Below are 14,990 nucleotides of genomic sequence, written 5' to 3' on the forward strand. Positions count from 1 at the left end.
TTTTATTATCGCAAGAATAAAAGCAAAAAAAGCACACTTACTAAAAAAATACAGATTTTTTTTTTGATGTTCACACATCACTGCCTGTCTAGTTTCTGTCCTCTTCTCATGCTAAAAAGGCAATAATGCTCCAACATTCCAGACCATTATCACCAATAAAGGCTAGATTAGAACAGAACCTTTAGATAGGGTCAAATATTTGTTCCTTTATTATAGTTTTGTAACTATTAAATTATTTAAAATTCAAAATTGTTAAATAAACATCAGTTCCATCAGTGCTAAACATCAGTGTGAATAGTGGAAAAACATATTTTTGTAATTGTGTACCTGGGTCTCCACTTTTGCCATGGCCTCTTTTTGCTTTAACAAACTTATCCCTCAGGTTTTTCTTTTTAACAAAAACTTTCCTCCTTTTCCTCGGCTGTTGCAATTTCTAGCCAAGAATTATTGATATTCAGGTTATCATGTTGTGTGCACTCAAAGCGAACATCCGCAAACACAGAGATGACTTCACATATGCTGCACGCACTCAAGCGAACTAGCTTATCATTATCTATAAAATGAAACCGCTGAACCTAATCTGAGGAGCCTGACAGAAAATGCTCATTTACGAAAAAAGAGGGCTGATGGATTTAGAGGGTTTTGCATCTGAACTCTTCATATACTTAAAAAAAGTGGCTGCACTAAAATTGTGCATTGACAAAGTTACATTAAAAAGGTAAATATTTCTCGAAAATAAAAATTTAAATGCTGCAAACAAGTTGTTGATTGTTTTTAAATAGTATAAATTCTATGATTTATGTTACAGTAATTCTGAAAGTAAAATTTTGGAAGTTTGTTGATGTTTTTTTTTTTTTTTTTTTGTCTATCTCAGCATTCATTTATGAATACTATGTTTAAGAAAATGTGCTTAAAGTTTAAAATGTGTTAATTTAATTAATAATTGGCACACACACATATCCCACCATAGTCACAATTATGACTAACCTTAAAAACGTTCTCACACAGTTCTAATTAAATAAAGCAGTAACACTTTTATTTTGATGGTCCATTTGAATAGACTGTCTGCTTAATATCTGTTGATACTGCTGCTAAACAGACATTTAACTGACTATAAGAAACTTTGCAAGTCCGTCAACTTTAACATAACCCTAACCCCAACCCTAACTTAAACCTAACAGTCTACTAATAATCTAATCAGAATTAGTTGGCATGTAGATGCAATTTAACTTAAATTCAACAAACGGACCATCAAAATCAAGTCTGACCAATAAAATTGATTTGTTTCAATGGGTTATAAATTATGCATTGCTTGGATATTTTCACGTATGGGAAAATGTTTAATTAAACAGGTTAAAAAATCCTTAAAATAGCATAAAGCGGCTGACAAATGTTTAAAATCAATGGAACAATTTATTGTTGAAACAAATACAGTATAAAGCTAAAACAGGATATGTGTTCTGAAAGATGTTGCTGTGCTCCAGTTTAGACTGAAACATCCCATGTTGGGAAATCATGTGACACGGTGTGCCTCTGCTTCAGAAATTCAATAAGGCAAAAGAATATCAGATAGAAAAGGTTAGAGGGGCAAGAGTGTGTCAAAGAGAATGAATGGATGAAAGCTTTAAAAGGTTTAGATGCCAATTCAAAGGCAATTTGAAAAGTCTTGTTTAGTAAAATAAGAAATCTGTTTAAGCCTTTACATTCTTTTCATTAGTTAAAGTCAAGATTCATCTGCGCAATTAAAATTAAATTGCTAAAAAAAAGATTAATTTTACTTTTTGTCTGCAGAAAAAAACTTTGGTTGACATTCTCCCTTTGTACATGTCATAAGAAGTGGAAAGGCCTGCTCAGTAGTGATGAGCTCTCCTTCATTAGCATAGGACGTTAGTCTTGTTTTAGAGTCTGCCACTATGCTGACGCATTTGTAGCTCCACCTTGTTTTGAAAAGAGGACTGGGAGCGCAATCTCATTTGAATGTAAAGTGACAATCACCAAAATGGCACCATCAGGATCAAAGTCTAAAAGGGGCAGTTTGAACATTTAAAAACACTATAAGTTGAATATTTTGAGCTGAAATTTCACACACACACACTGTAGGGACATAGAGACTTATTTTATATTTTATTTATTTTTTATCTTTTATTTTTTTTGTAAAAAGGGGCATAATAAGACCCCTTCAATGATTTATCTGATAATCTGATGACTAGCTGTTTTGAGGGATACCACTGATGTATGAGCAATAAAATTTGGTCCTGGACCTCCCATAAGCATTAGGGCACCCCCCATAAAGTTACGACACTTGACTCGATTTAATCAGAATCAGAATCAGAAAGAGCTTTATTGCCAGGTATGTTCACACATATGAGGAATTTGTTTTCGTGACAGAGCTTCTACAGTGCAACAGGAAAACAAGTTTAAGTTGAGTAAATTTAAAAATGTCCTGAAGTTTGTGTTGTTTTCGTTAGTATTAGGTGCATTCATATTATTCATATTAATTATTTCTGCCAGTTTAGATATAAACTAATCCAAATAACATTTAAAATATATATTAAAAAAAAAAAGTGTAATGAGTTGTTTTCTGGAGGAATTTCAATTACAGTGATGCCACTGCATGAAACAGAGATCCCCCTTTTCACGTCAGGATGACTGTAAAATTGTTCTTTAGTGTATACAAAAAGTTACTGATAGTGACAATAATCTTATTCCTGAAGGCAATAATCTTATTCCTGAAAAGTCACTATATTTTATTGTAATTGCAGTAAATTAATATGCAACATGTTTGACCCTTACCTCTATATTTAGAGCAAAATATTACCTGTCAACTTTCAGTAAAGAAAGAGAGACAAATCTGGTGCGAAAATATGTCCACTGTGGGCCATTCTAAACAGTAGGAAATGAAGTGTTTTAGAAAGTGTCCACATCACTGGGTTTGCTCTGTTTACATGCTTACACTGGCATAAACAGAAAGAGTAGACAGCATGTTTCTTTCCAATATTAGTTCTGAATTCAAAGTGTTTTTTGGTCAATTTACATTAAAGGAACAGTCCACTTTTTTGATAATAGGCTCATTCTATAACCATAGAGTTGAGCAGTTGAGTTTTACCATTTTTTTATCCATTCAGAATCTTAACAATCAAGGAACAATAGCACAATGCAGGCACAGTGATATTGTGCAGTGATTACACGATATTGCGCAGCACTTGAAAATGGTCCCTAGCTATGCAGCTAAGTAACAGTCCTGCCCAATGTGGTGCTTGCTGCAGCCATGGTACAGCAGTAGAGTTCCTTGATTATTACAGTGAAATGAGAGTGAAGGTTCCTAGATATATCAGCTTAGAAATTAGCATTTGAAAATTTGAGGAGAAATTGTGGTTGGTAGGTTTCATCATCAAGTATGTGAAATTAGAGCTTTATCACAAATGCATGCAACAACAAGCTAAAACAAATTAACACAAATTTGGAAAATGACAAATCAACTAACTATGCTTGTAATGACGGAACTTACTTGGCTAACATTGGTTTTTGGAAACACACGCCTGGCCTAAAAAAATCTGTGTTTTCTGGTTAATTACAATCACAACTCAACATTGCAGATCCTGTGATATGACTATTGCAGATTCTTACGATATCGATGCTGAAACAATATATGGTCAGACTTTATTTTGATGGTCCATTTGTTGAATTTAAGTTACATTGCATCTGTTATGGGAAGCAGACGGACAAGGAAGGTGAGTGAATTATTAACAATGTTTATTTGTAACACATGAGCACATCAGGAGAACGGAGGAGAAGTGAGTGGAGTCCGGTTGTGCGGATGATCCTTGGTGGCAGGCTGGATGACTGATACTGAGGGAGACCAAATGCACACACCAGAGGGCTTGCGGGGAAGACAGACTGATGACAAACACAAGGCAGACAGGACACCGGGAACACTGGACAAACTAGGAGAGACAGAGAGCAGATAAGTACAATATACTGATATCGAGTGTTAGTGATTACCAGGAGGTGTTCACTCAGAGTCCGCTTCGTAGGAACGAGACCGGACACTGAGTGAAGTGAGGTGTGTGCTTATATAGTGACTAAGTGATTGGGTGCAGCTGTGTGTGGTTAATACTCAGGTGATGGTGATCTTTGCGTGATGCTGGTGGAAGAGCCTGGCCAATCCGTGACATTACCCCCCTCCCCAGGGCCCGCTCCTGAGGGCCTATACCTCCGACGCCGTGGTGGTCTACCACGTCCACGAGGTGCTGGAAACTCGGGGTGATTGGAGTGGAACTCTTCCATAAGTGCAGGATCTAATATATCTGATCTGGGGACCCAAGATCTCTCCTCCGGACCGTATCCCTCCCAGTCGACAAGATATTCCAGCTGACCACCACGACGTCGGGACCGTAGAAGGTCCTTGATCTTATAAATGGATCCGACTTCCGACATCAGGGGGGGAGGAGGTTCCTCTTCATGGCCAGGCTCTGTGGAAGGAATCAGAGGGTCGTGAAAGGGTTTGAGGAGTGAAACATGGAATGTGGGGTGGATCCTATATTGTGGTGGTAACTGTAACTTAAATGTGACGGGGTTGACCTGCTCCAGGATGGTGAAGGGACCAACAAATCTGGGACTAAGTTTTCGGGAGGGCAGTCGCAAGCGGATGTCTCTGGTGGAGAGCCAAACTTTCTGCCCCGGCGCATAGCTTGGACCTGGGATCCTCCTCTTGTCGGAGACCTCCTTGGCTCTGCGAACTGCCCTCTGGAGATGGTGATGAGCATCGTCCCAGACCCTCTCGCTCTCCCGGAACCAGTAATCCACTGCGGGGACATCAGAAGGGTCGCCATCCCAGGGAAAGAGTGGAGGTTGGAAGCCCAGAATACACTGGAATGGCGTAAGTCCGGTGGTAGGTTGCCGCAGGGAATTCTGGGCGTATTCCGCCCAGCCCAGAAACTGGCTCCAGGAGTTTTGATGACCGTGACAGAATGTTCTGAGGAACCGCCCCACTTCTTGGATTTTCCTCTCTGTCTGGCCGTTGGTCTGTGGATGATAGCCAGACGAGAGGCTGACGGTCACACCTAGGAGTCTGAAGAAGGCTTTCCATAGTCTGGAGATGAACTGGGGTCCTCTGTCCGAGACTATGTCCTCAGGTAATCCAAAGCATCGGAAGACATGGTTGAATAGGGTTTCGGCGGTTTCCAGGGCTGTGGGCAGACCCTTCAAGGGAATCAGACGGCAGAATTTGGAAAATCGATCGACAATGACTAAAATGCAGGTATTACCTTCAGATGATGGGAGATCTGTCATGAAGTCAACTCCTAGGTGTGACCAGGGGCGGTTTGGGATGGGCAAGGGATGGAGTTTACCTGCAGGTAGATGGCGAGGACTCTTCGACATAGCGCACTCTCTACAGCCTTGAACGTATCTCCTCACATCCCTCGCCATGTGCGGCCACCAAAAGCGTTGGGATAGCAGCGAGAGGGTGTTGTTGGTCCCGGGATGTCCTGTGCCCAAAGATGTATGGGTGGAATGGATCAGATCTACCCGTTGGTTTTCAGGAATGAAGCGACGATTGGGGGGACAGCCCGGCGGAGTCCTGGATTCGGGAGTGGCGACGACTGTAGGAGCGGACCAGGTGATGGGACAGACCGTGATCTGTTCTGGGAGGATTCTGGCTGGGGTCTCCATGATTTCCGGCTGATCATAAATACGGGAAAGTGCGTCCGCTCTGATGTTCTTTGACCCAGGTCGGTAAGATATTGAGAATTGGAATCGGGAGAAGAACAGGGACCATCGGGCCTGACGAGGACAGAGTCTTTTGGCTTCTTTGAGGTACTGGAGATTCTTATGGTCTGTAATCACCTGGAAAGGATGTTTAGCTCCCTCCAGCCAGTGTCGCCATTCTTCCAGGGCAAGCTTGATAGCTAATAGCTCCCGATTTCCGATGTCATAGTTTCTCTCCGCCGGGCTGAGCTTCCTTGAGAAATAGGCGCATGGATGGAGTAATGCTGGTGTACCTTGATGCTGTGACAGGATGGCTCCAACTCCAGTTGTCGAGGCATCTACCTCGACCACGAACGGGATTTCAGGATCTGGGTGAGTCAGGAGTGGAGCTTGAGTGAATGATTGTTTGAGGGTTTGGAAGGCTGCATCGGCTTCGGGAGGCCAGGAGAGTTTCTTGGGGTGATTTTTGAGTAGGTTGGTCAGCGGAGCGGTAATGAGACTGTAGTTGTGGATGAATCGTCTATAGAAATTGGCAAACCCTAGAAATCGTTGGAGTTCTTTAATAGTTGTTGGTTGTGGCCAGGAGACAACGGCAGTGACCTTCCCCTCGTCCATGCGAACCCCTTTCTGATCAATAATGTACCCCAAGAACTGAACAGATGGTAGGTGGAAGGAGCATTTTTCAGCCTTGAGGTACAATTGATGGTCTCTGAGGGTTTGTAGGACCTCCGCAACGTGGTGGCGGTGTTCGGCCTCACTCCGGGAGTAGATCAGGATGTCATCAATGTAGACTATGACGGAGATATGGAGGAACTCCCGGAGGACTTCGTGAATGAAGTTCTGGAATACGGAGGGGGCGTTGACCAGACCATAGGGCATGACCAGGTATTCGTAGTGCCCTGTAGGGGTCACAAACGCAGTCTTCCACTCGTCCCCCTCACGTATTCTGACCAGATTGTAGGCGCTGCGGAGGTCCAACTTCGTGAAAATCTTGGTGGATCGGAGTTGTTCCAGGGCCGCAGGGACGAGAGGAAGGGGATACCGGAACTTAACTGTTCCTTGATTCAGAACTCGGTAATCGATGCAAGGACGCAGCCCTCCATCCTTCTTGGCCACAAAGAAAAAGCTTGAGGCAGCAGGTGACGTGGACTGGCGGATATACCCCTGACTCAGTGCTTCCTGAATATACTCCTCCATGGCCTTAGTTTCCGGAAGGGACAACGGGTAGATCCTACCTTTGGGCATAGGAGCGTCTGGCAGCAGGTCTATGGCGCAGTCCCATGGCCGATGTGGAGGTAGCTGGGAAGCTCTCTTGGGGCAAAAAACGTCTTCATATGTGGAGTAGATCTTCGGGATTTGAATGGATTGTTTATTGACTGGACTTTCGACAGACGTGACATAGATGGTAAGTGGTTTCTGAAGTTGAACAGGTAGGTCGGGAAAACATCTGGTTTTGCAGTCTTCACCCCATTTCTTTATTTCTCCTGTGCCCCAAGAGAGGATGGGATCGTGCTTCACCAGCCACGGGCGCCCTAGAATGATGTCCATGGATGCACCCTCCAGAACCAGAAATTGGATCTCCTCCTTGTGGAGCAATCCCACTTGGAGATAGATAGGTTCACATTTGCGATGGATACGTGCCTGGGAACGGATTGCGTTGGTTATGGGTTGGATCTGGTAGACGTGCGTCGAGGCTTCGGTGTTAAGATGGAGCTGGCGACAGAGGGCGTACGAGATGAAATTTCCAGCTGACCCGGAGTCGATGAGGGCCGTGACTGAAACAGATACAGAAGGGGTAGTTAACTGGACATTGGTGGTGAGAGGATGCATTTTTTCAATGGGGGAACTGAATACACTCACCAAGGGACGTGCTGGACGAATGGGACAGTCCAGCCTGACATGTCCTTCGGCACCACAGTACATACATAGACCCCGGGTCAGCCTCCTCTGTCGCTCAGTGATGGTGAGTCTACCAGATTCCACGATCATTGGTTCAGGTTCTGGAGGGACTGCTGGCTCTGGCGAACGGAGGAGTGCTTGGGGAACAGGTGGAAGATCGTGCTGGTACACCCTCAGACGATCGGAACAGCGGAGGGATAGTTGGATGAATTTCTCCAACCCCAAGGTATCGTCGAGGGCTGCTAGCTGTAGTCGGAGGCTGGGCTCCAGTCCGAGCCGGTAGGTGGTGAGGAGAGATCGCTCATTCCATCCGCTAGCAGCAGCCAGAGTACGGAACCGGAGCGCATAATCCTGAGTGGACATGGCTCCCTGTTTGAGATGGTATAACTGTTCTCCAGCTGCTACTTCTGCATCTGCGCGACCAAAAACCTCCTTAAAGTACTTGGTGAAGGCTTGAATGGAGCTGGTTACCGGCCCAGACTGTTGCCAAATGGTTTCTGCCCACCGAAGAGCCGATCCAGAGAGAAGGGAGATGATGAATGCGATTTTGGACCGATCTGTGGGATATAACTCAGGTTGCATGGTGAATATGAGAGAACATTGCAAAAGAAATCCATTGCACTCCTCCGCCCCGCCAGAGTAGGGCGCTGGTCGAGCCATGGGACTGGATGAGTGGGTGGACGGTGAAGAAGTGCTCGGTGCTGGTGGTGCTTCGGGAAGTGGAGTAGATGGTAATAAAACTCTCTTCAATGAGTCCACCAACTCTTGAATGGGATCGTGAGTGCTCATGCTGTTGATTGTAGTGGTCCGGTCTTCTGTTATGGGAAGCAGACGGACAAGGAAGGTGAGTGAATTATTAACAATGTTTATTTGTAACACATGAGCACATCAGGAGAACGGAGGAGAAGTGAGTGGAGTCCGGTTGTGCGGATGATCCTTGGTGGCAGGCTGGATGACTGATACTGAGGGAGACCAAATGCACACACCAGAGGGCTTGCGGGGAAGACAGACTGATGACAAACACAAGGCAGACAGGACACCGGGAACACTGGACAAACTAGGAGAGACAGAGAGCAGATAAGTACAATATACTGATATCGAGTGTTAGTGATTACCAGGAGGTGTTCACTCAGAGTCCGCTTCGTAGGAACGAGACCGGACACTGAGTGAAGTGAGGTGTGTGCTTATATAGTGACTAAGTGATTGGGTGCAGCTGTGTGTGGTTAATACTCAGGTGATGGTGATCTTTGCGTGATGCTGGTGGAAGAGCCTGGCCAATCCGTGACAGCATCTACATGCCAACTAATTCTCATTAGATTATAAGTAGACTGTTAGGTTGGGGTTAGGGTTGGGGTTGGGGTTAGGGTTAGGGTTAGTGTAAGTTGACAAGTACTTTCAAAGTTTCTTAAAGTCAGTTAAATGTTTGTTTAGCAGCAGTATTAACAGATATTAAGCAGCAGTCTCCTGATACTTAAATGGAAAAATAAAGTGTTACTCAATATATTGTGCAGCCCTAATTTAAACCCACATGTGCACATAATTTAGTTTTACATATTGGTGTTTTAGTTAACATTCGGCAACATCTAATGCAAGATAATGTTTTATCATAAAAAGATAACATAAAGAGTAATCTGAAAATATCAGAACCACAGGGAAACCAACATGTTGACATCTTAATCTGTGAGCATTTAACAAAAGTTTCATTACATTCCCAGCACTAGTCCACAAAAATGCATTTAGGGTTTGTCACAATTATGTCATTATAAATGATCATTTTCACTCGTGAAAAAGTAGGTTTAAATTTAATGAGCATGTGCTTTACATTGTCAGCTTAGAGTGGCACTTACTAATGTGAAATAACCAAACTCACCTTAAAGCAAATGGGAAAAAAGTGCAACTGATTTGGGTTTGAGTCACCCCAAAAGAAGAACTGAAGTGTGATCTACTAACAGCATGCATGTTTCGCTGTCTGCGTCTTGTAAGAAATACTCCACATGTGTGACCCATGTGCATATGGTTACCGGGGTGTGAAAAAATTCATGTGGGAGATTTGCATATTTTTCTCTTTCCCACAAAATGTTACTTATGATTCTGCTTTGTAGAAGATGGTAGAAGACAAGGTCAGGGTGAAAAAGTTGGATTGGATGTTATTGGATCAGCAAATCTGAATGGATTCTGCATAACATCTGCATAAGCATCTGTAGCATAACATGTCCAGCTGAACTAAAATTATCTTCTTTTTATTAAAAAAGCCTTATAACACTTTTGCCTTATAAAAATTTTGAGGCATGTAAACAAAAACAATTGTCCCAACATATTTCCTGTTCTCTTTCAAACATTTGCTCGGTATCTCACTATGGGAAACGCCTCAGGTGTGACGGACTATGGAAGCACCAATTACACCACTTCCGTCTGAGGACGGACTAATTACAGCTTGCGATTAGGAGCCCACCCTCTCTGTTCTAATCCAGTGTGATTCTCTGAATCGGCATTCTAGCCCTCTTCCTTGTGAAGACTTTCCTTAAGCACCCAGTCATATTGAATCTGTCGTGGGTTCTCTGATCGTTACTGAGTGTTTTACTGCTTTTACTAGCAGCGAAGCAAGATCCCACGAAGCAAGATCCCATGGAGGAGAGGATTTGGCTTCATTAGCTGACGACGGAGCACCAGAGAGAACTGGATCTTCCTTGGAAGATGCCGCCACTCGAAGCCTTCACTCCAAAATCCTCATCAGCATTGCCTGGCAGTGCGCGCAGCTTTCAGTGATCGCCAACAAGGCCTGGGCATGATTCACACCAATATATGCGATGCACATTTGATGCAAATCCTGGCCTGAGATCATAAATTCGCACGCTGACAGACAGGAGCGCGAAGTGTTCAGCAGATGGATGGAAGCAGCGCTGTCACCTCTGAGACACAAGGGTCTACGCATATCCGCTTACCTGGATGATTATCTGATATGCGCTCGCTCGATATCAAGGATGCACCTATTCTTGGAGGGTTTTCATGTTTTAGTCAGAACGGACAACACAACGGTGATGGCTTACATCAACCGCCAAGGGGAGATACCGAATAAATATTTGAAAGTGAACGTTAGGTTACTTGCGTAATCCCGGTTCTCTGAGAACAGAGCAAGGTATCTCACCAGACTTTCCTTCACGCATTACACTCGTGAAGAGCGTGCTTCGAATGCTGATTCAGGGAATCACAGTGGATTATATTGGAGAGGGTGGACTCCTAATCGCAAGCTGTGATTTGTCCGTCCTTAGACGGATGTGGTGCAATTGGTGCCTCCATAGTCTGTCAAGCCTGAGGCAATTCCCATAGTGAGATACCTCGCTCTGTTCTCAGAGAACCGGGGTTATGCAAGTAACCTAACATTTTACAATTTTAATTTCTATAACTTCCGAGAATCCAAAAAGAGCCACATATTAATAAATAATGTTATGATAGCGGTTTTAACATTAAGTCATGACTGAGTTGCCTCGTTACAGTTATGAAGCATAACAAGCAGGAAATGTTGGGCCAAAAACATGACCACATTGAAATTGTCTATTGGACCAAGCCTGTGTATTGCACACTTATAACTTAGTTCCAGGCAATACAACCCCCTACCCCCCCCCCCCCCCCCTTTTTTTTTTTTACCCTCAGCCACCCTGCTTAAAAAACGTTCCCGCAGCTGTGCATATATATCGTTTTCAACAATAGTACTTAATAGGTATTACTTGCTGAAAGTAGAGCATCCATCAAACACTTTCTGACAGTAACTGTACTTACAGGTCATTTTAGATCATCTTTGATCTGTCTGGAGGTGATGATTGGATGAATCTTTGACATTCAGACTACTCTTTGATCCATTTAACTGTAGTTGCTCATATTCTGCTACATTTTGTGAGTTTTTGTTGCAATTTGAAAGTATTGAAGATCGTTGCAGATGAATATCTTATAGTTTGTTCTACTTCTTTGTACATTTTACCTTCTCAAATCAACTTTTTTTTACTTTAATAGCATTGTAGTTATATTACAGTTATTATAAACAATGTTTTGAATAAACCATCTTACATTATTGACAAGAAGGTCGCAGGTTCGAGCCTCAGCTGGGTCAGTTGGCATGTGTGGAGTTTGCATGTTCACGTGGGTTTTCTCTGGGTGCTCCGGTTTCCCCTACAAATCCAAAGACATGTGGTATAGGTGAATTGAGTAAGCTAAATTGTTCGTAGTGTACAGGTGTGTATGTGTGTGAATGAGAGTGTATGGATGTTTCCTAGTGATGGGTTGCAGCTGGAAGGGCATCCGCTGAGTAAAACATATGCTGTATAAATTGTCGGTTAATTCCACTGTGGCGACCCCAGATTGATAAAGGAACTAAGCTGAAAAGAAAATGAATGAATAATGTATGACACATTGCTGACCTTCCTTGAAGGACCCCAGTTTTCTTCAAAGAATGAATGATTTATCTCATTAAACTCCTCACTGCTATTATCTTGTACACCACCACGTTTGTATATATTTACATTTATATTTATATCCTTTTATTCATAAGCGTATTAATGTTGATATCTCAAAATTTAACACAATTTTAAGGTTTAACTTTTTACATTTTCCTCTAAATTGCATTTTTGAATCTTGCAATATCTCTCTAAATATATTTAGAGAAAAGTATTTTATAAAATGCTTATAAGTTATTCAGTTCTTCTACATGAATCTAAAGCAAAATGAATGTATATAGTTCACGGATGAGTGTGATCATGGAATACACAAGTGGAAAAATTGTTTCTCAAACTCAAACCACATAAGAATGTCTTAAAGGGCTTACACAAGCTTTGTTAGCTTTTTCAAGTCATTGTTGACTTACAGCAGAAAGTTTATGTGACAATAATAAGTAATATAATGATTTTTGACACAAACCAGAGACAGTCAGTTAAATATTGCATAGAAAACATAAATGCAAACAGCTCCAGTCGTAATTTGTTCCAGCATCTCCTTCTGTTATATTGCTTTCCCATTCTTTATCAATTGTCTGGACTACACACAAATCTCTGACCAGAACAACACACAACTGACGCAATTGATATACATTTTCAATAGACTAATGGCACTAATTTTAGAGACATGCTTGATGCTTAGAAACAATTTAATTTAATAAATTAGAGTCTTTGACATTTGTGCACTCTCAGACAAAAAGGTACGCGAGCTGTCACTGGGGTGAATCCTTTTCAAAGGGTCCAAATTTGTACCTTAAAGGTGCATATTAATAACCCAAGGGTACATATTAGTACTTAAAAACTACAAAAGTGTTCCTCTTAAAATTCTTAGGTTATAATAAATACTTTTGACGTACCAATATGGACCTTTTAAGTACAAATGTGTACCTTTTGAAAAGGTACCACCCCAGTGAAAGCTTGCTTACCTTTATTTCTGAGAGTGTGGTATTCCTCTGGCAGAAATATGTCTAGATGACAAGTCAAAGATCTCTCATACTCTCTGCACCATTACAGTTGTAATAGCTAATCACGTGCATCATATATGGGTATTGAAAGTATTCAGACCCCCTTGTTCACTCTTCTCACAGTTCATGCAGCCATTTGCTAAAATTATTTAAGTTCATTTTTTCCTCATTAATGTACACACAGCATCTCATATTGACAGAAAAACACAGAATCGTTGACATTTTTGCAGATTTACTTAAAAAAATAGTGAAATATCACATGGTCCTAATCATTCAGAAAAGATGCAACAAGTTTTTCACACATGGATTTGAGGATCCTCTGCCATTCCGCCTTGCAGATCCTCTCCAGTTCTGTCAGGTTCGATGGTAAACGTTGGTGGATAGCCAGTTTTAGGTCCCTCCAGAGATGCTCGATTAGGTTTAATTGAGGGCTCTGGCTGGGCAATTCAAGAACAGTCACAGAGTTGTTGTGAAGCCCTTCCTTTGTTATTTTAGCTGTGTGCTTAGGGTCGTTGTCTTGTTGGAAGGTAAACCTTCAACCCAGTCTGAGATCCTGAGCACTCTGAAAAAGGTTTTTGCCCAGGAAATCCCTGTACATGGCCAAATTCATCTTTCTCTCATTTGCAACCAGTCGTCCTGTCCTTGCAGCTGAAAAACACCCGCACCGCATGATTGCTACCACCACCATGCTTCACTGTTGGCACTGTATTTAATAGGTGATGAGCAGTGCCTGGTTTTCTTCACACATACCGCTTAGAATTAAGGCCAAAAAGTTCTATCTTGGTCTCATCAGACCAGAGATTCTTACTTCTCACCATCTTCAGATGGGCTTTCATGAACAGTGGAGAGGCTTCTTTGTCATAAAGCCATGACTAGTGGAGGGCTGCAGTGATGGTTGACTTTCCACAACTTTCTCCCATCTCCCAGCTGCATCAATGGAGCTCAGCCACAGTGATCTTTGGGTTCTTCTTTACCTCTCTCACCAAGGCTCTTCTCCCTTGATAGCTCAGTTTGGGGATATGACCAGCTCTAGGAAGGGTTCTAAACGTCTTTCATTAAAGGATTATGTGCCTATGACTGCTATTCAATGTGGAGAGTAGTATGTCATAGCTGGTGAAGATTCTGTCAAATATTGCACTGCAAAGAGCAAAAATAAGTTTAACTTATCTATACCTTAGCAGTTGACCATGGAATAAGGGATAATCAACAGTTTGCTGTGTGTCAAAGGATTTTAAATACACTTCGTATTGCGCGTCAAGCAATTCTTTCCCTCCATATTGTGCAATTAACGTCCTCTTTAACGCATGGTAAGCCATTGATTATCCCTTACATATAATACCATCTTTAAAGGGTGAGTGTCCATCAAAGTATGTTTATCCAGAGGCAAGTGTATTTTTTCAGGTGTTTTCAATGACAGTGCTGTGTTTTATTAAAGGGCACCTAGGTTACCCCTTTTTTCAGATTTATTATGAATCTTTTGTGTCTCCAGAATGTGTCTGTAAAGTTTCAGCTCAAAACACCCATCAGATTTTTTATCATACCTTTTAAAAGATTCTATTTTATACATTTTTGCACTGGGTGGCTGTTTTGCTGTACTGTGCCTTTAAGGCTAGTCCTTCCCACCCTTTCTACGTGCCTTTCTGCATGCCTTAAACTCCTCCCTCGGCTGCGTCAGACAACAGACGTAAAAGAAGCAGATCTCACGTAGCGTAAGAACTTTACCAATGAGTATTTGATGCAAATGTTGTGTTAAGTTACAACGTTGAGTCACACACAATGTCGTTACAAAGTTCACGCGCACAAACACAGACACACACACATACCCAGCACGGACATGATACGCACATACATACAGACAGCGCGCGTTTAGCTTTGCACTCCTTTTGCATGCAAAGGTGACAGGATACAGGTTAATCTCCACTGCTGTATGGAT

Source organism: Danio aesculapii, chromosome 11 (genome assembly GCF_903798145.1).
Source record: "Danio aesculapii chromosome 11, fDanAes4.1, whole genome shotgun sequence".
In the NCBI taxonomy this organism is placed as follows: domain Eukaryota; kingdom Metazoa; phylum Chordata; class Actinopteri; order Cypriniformes; family Danionidae; genus Danio; species Danio aesculapii.